This window comes from Tupaia chinensis, unplaced genomic scaffold (assembly GCF_000334495.1).
Source record: "Tupaia chinensis unplaced genomic scaffold, TupChi_1.0 Scaffold000122_1, whole genome shotgun sequence".
In the NCBI taxonomy this organism is placed as follows: domain Eukaryota; kingdom Metazoa; phylum Chordata; class Mammalia; order Scandentia; family Tupaiidae; genus Tupaia; species Tupaia belangeri.
In genome coordinates this window covers 52,587-56,955 of record NW_006159589.1, presented here as the reverse complement: position 1 = coordinate 56,955, position 4,369 = coordinate 52,587, and the positions used below count along the sequence as shown (strand labels likewise).

Sequence of the window (4,369 nt, the reverse complement as noted above, 5' to 3'; positions counted from 1 at the left end):
TCATAGTCCATGTAATTGATGAGGAACCTGAGGTCCAAAAACTTTGTTTTTAGAATTATTTTCTTTATTCATAATTATTGTTATTTTTAATTTGACCATAGCAGGACACACACACACACACACACACACACACACAGAGAGAAAGCAAGCCTACAAGTTTGGGACTTGAATTGTGGTCAGCCATGTGGGAGTCCAATGCCTTTAACCACCATGCCACTTATCAGCCCCAAGGCTCAAAAACCTTAAATGACATGCCAAGAAGCTTCTTCAAGATTCTTCCAGTTCAATTATAAATGAAAGGCCACAAATTGAAGTGTGATATTTCTCTAAGATGCTTCTTTTAGGTGGCTGGGCTTGTTAATTTTTACTAAGTCCTTCAACAAAAGAGCAAAGAATGGAGCAATCTATTCATGACATTCGCTTGCTACAACTTCTGTCTCTCAACTCTCCTCTGTTACCTCCACCCTTCATTCTCATCATGGGAACATAACAGGCAATGGCATACCTAGTATCATAGTAACTGAGACTTGTGTCCTAGATATGAACTTCTTTTCATTTAAAATACATAACTTGAGTAGGTGCCTATTGAATATATTCTTGCCTTTCCTCCACAAAGGATTTAAAACTTGGAGTGAATAGGAAGTAGGTAATTTGTCTATTGATACATTTCTGTTGTTAATTATTAGATTCTAAGTAATCATAAATTTCTCTTTAATTTATGCATATTGTTAATAAGTTACAAATTCAATGGATGAGGAATATAAAAATGAAAACATTTTTGACCATGATCTCAAAGCTTTTTCTACAATATCACATTATCTTTCTCTGTGGAAGGTATATTACAAAAGTTGTTATCCAAGATCATTTTTACTACTTTACACCTACTTTTTTTAAGCTTAATGTTTTATTTTTCATCAGAATCAACCCTCATTCTTTTCCACACTTTCTTCATGGCTTGTTTCATGTCCTTATTCCTGAAAGTATAAATCAAAGGATTAAGCAAAGGAGTTAGGATGGTGTAAAATATTGCCACCATTTTGTCAGAGGAGAGAACAAATGGAGGTCGTGCATATTCAAACACACACGGGACAAAAAATCAAAACCACAACACCAGTGTGAGATCCACAGGTGGAGAGAGCTTTCCACTGCTCTGCAAAACTATGGGTTCTCAATGAGAGCAAAATGATGCCATAGGAGATAAGCAACAAGGAGAAGATTAAAATGAAGAAAAACTCAATGTTCATGACCACCAAAATGCCAAAAATATGTGTGTCCATGCAGGCAAGCTTCAGTAATGGGTACAGGTTACATATGAAATGATCAAGTATCACGGAATCCAACAAGCCCCCTGTCCAGGCTACTCCCATCAAAATTCCACACAGCCTCCAGTTCATGATAGAAGAGTAGTGCAAGGGCTTGCAAATGGCCACGTAGCGGTCAGAGGCCATGGCCGTGAGGACATTCAACTCCACCCCACCAGAGAAGTGTTCAGCAAAGATTTGGACTATGCAACCTTGAAAGAGATGGTTTTCCTCTCAGAAAGGGACTCTGCAATTATCTTTGGCATGATGATGGAGGAGAAACACACATCCAGGAAGGACAGGAAGGCCAAGAAGTACATGGGGGAGCACCGCAGGGCAGGGCTACTGAGGATGGTTACTACAATTAGCATGTTGCCCCTGATGGTTGCAATGTACATAAACAAAAATACAACAAATACCATTTTCTGAACATTTGGATTCTGTGAAAGTCCCAGAAGGATGAACTCAGTTACGATGCTTTGGTTGTACATGATTTCCAAGGAAAAGATGAATGCTATGCCAGTAAGTATGAAGAATCTGTAATTAGGTTAAAAACCTGCAGACGTGTTTACAGTATTATAGTCATGAGCAAGTTGGTGTACACAGACACAAAAATTACCATGAGTGCTTCTATTGTCACTGAGAAAATATAATTAGAAATTTGCAATAGTACTCATCAAAAGTCACAAGAAAGGAAGGAAGGGAGGAAGGAAGGAAGGAAGGAAAAAAGAAAGAAAGAAAGAAAGGAAGGAAGGAAGGAAGGAAAAAAGAAAGAAAGAAAGAAAGGAAGGAAGGAAGGAAGGAAAAAAGAAAGAAAGAAAGAAAGGAAGGAAGGAAGGAAGGAAAAAAGAAAGAAAGAAAGAAAGGAAGGAAGGAAGGAAGGAAAAAAGAAAGAAAGAAAGAAAGGAAGGAAGGAAGGAAGGAAAAAAGAAAGAAAGAAAGAAAAAGAAAGAAGTGAATGGCATATACAGTGGTGCATGCCTGTCATCCAGGCTACTCAGGAGTCAGGATTGAGACAGGAGGATTATGAGTTAGAGGTCAGCCTAGGCAGCATAGCAATACTCTGCCTCTAAAAAATGGAAGAAAAGAATAATTGCCTTTATTTTGTTAATTAAAAGATAACCTGTTTTTACAAATGCCACATTGAATGGCAAAAAAAGTAACCATTTGAAAAGACAGTATATATATATATATAGAGAGAGAGACCAGCAGTTAGCATAAAGGCTATGTCGCTGGACTCACACATACTCGACCATGGTTCGCAACCCGGACCCAGTGGCTTAAGCTCACGCCGGGCGTGTGTGTGTGCATGCCCAAGATCCCGAGAGGAGACTGGAGGAGAAGGGATTGTGGCGTGGCCATCCCCCCTGAGGGGTGATTTCTCACTTTCTGTCTCTCTGTCTGGCGAGTGCACGCGCCCTATAGCAAAAACCTCTCAAAAAATAAAAATAAAAATAAATAAATAAATAAATAAATATACAAATGTGTACACTAGCATTTATTCTTTTGTTTACTTTGAAACAACTATGTCTATCATGTCCCCAGGTTTGCTCCTAACCGGTGTCTGCACTATAAACTCCATACCCAGTTACAAGCTATCATCAAGAAAACAGGAGTATAAGGGAACCAGCAGTTAGCATAATGGCTATGTCACTGGACTCCCACGTGGTTGACCGCAGTTCACGTCCCGGACCCAGTGGCTTAAAACTCATGCCAGGCGTGTGTGCATGCATGCTCAAGATCCCAAGAGGAGAATGGAGGAGAAGGGATTGCGGCATGACCATCCCTCCTGGGGGGTGATTTCTCACTTTCTGTCTCTCTGTCTGGCTGGCGAGTGCACATGCCCTATAGCAAACCTCTCCAAATAAAAAAAGAAAGAAAGAAAGAAAGAAAACAGGAGTATAAGACAAACTCTAAGGGGTCATTGGATCCATCAATAACTATTTATTACAGGTCATCATAGCCAGTGATTAAGACACGAACAGCAATTATTTGAAGTGGGTAAGAATATCAGCTCCAAACTCATACAAATCTAGATTTGAGTCTAAGTTCTACTTGATCTATGCCATATAGTAATTCACTTAAAATTCTAAAAGCTTTAGTTTTGACTACTGTGAGTGTAAAAAGGTCTACTGATAGGCTTCTAGGGTGTGGGAAACTACACATCAGTGAGTCCGCCCAGGCCATTTTATGAGTCTTATATTATTGCCATTTTAAGGAAATCTTTAGGTTTTGATTTCTCAGTGAGCAAACAATCATATAATGCCAAAGGTCACAATTGGCTCCCCTTCAAAACATCACCTTCAAAACCATACTCTGATTGACCAATACCCATGGCGCTCACCAATTGGCGAGCCTAGAATCCCTCAGATTTTCATATCTGGCACCTTATAATTGGTCTATAAGGCAACCAATCATAACTTACCTTCTACAATCCTTCATTTAACCAGTCACTGCCCACCAACATGTATATAACCATGATCCCTGGCCCACAATAAATGGACAACCCTGAAGAGTTGTAACACTGCATCATCTCTGCGCTGCTCATCCCGTCTCTCACTCCTTCCCTCAGGAAACCTGTTCAACGGTCCTGCAGGTCAGGACACATGGTGCCCGAACAGGGACCTGGGTAGGAGGGATCCAGTGAAGAGCACCGAAATAAAGAGGAAGGACATGGCAGAAAACAGAAGAGGACGACAGAGAATCGTCCAGAAGGGACGGCAGAGAATTGTCCCGGTAAGTAACAAAGGTTACTTAACAAGTAATAAGGGTGATTATGGGACAAGAAATGAGTAAACATGAGTTATTTGTTCATGGGCTTACTGAAGCCCTCAAGACATGCAGAGTTAAAATTAAGATTAAACAATTACTTTCTTTCTCTCTTTCTTTCTTTCTTCTTTCTTTCTTTCTTTCTTTCTTTCTTTCTTTCTTTCTTTCTTTCTTTCTTTCTTTCTTTCTTTCTTTCTTTCTTTCCTGTCTTATTGGAACCTAATATATGAGATCATTAGGTTCTGGCAACTGACCCTAAAATTGCAGCAGTTGTAGCAGAAGGAGAACAAATTATGCAA

General features: G+C 39.6%; 1 pseudogene; it reads right to left on the bottom strand.

Annotated features, from left to right (window-relative positions):
• Positions 1-904: 904 nt before the first annotated feature.
• Positions 905-1,792, bottom strand: LOC102497618 (olfactory receptor 4C15-like; annotated as a pseudogene).
• Positions 1,793-4,369: the final 2,577 nt, after the last annotated feature.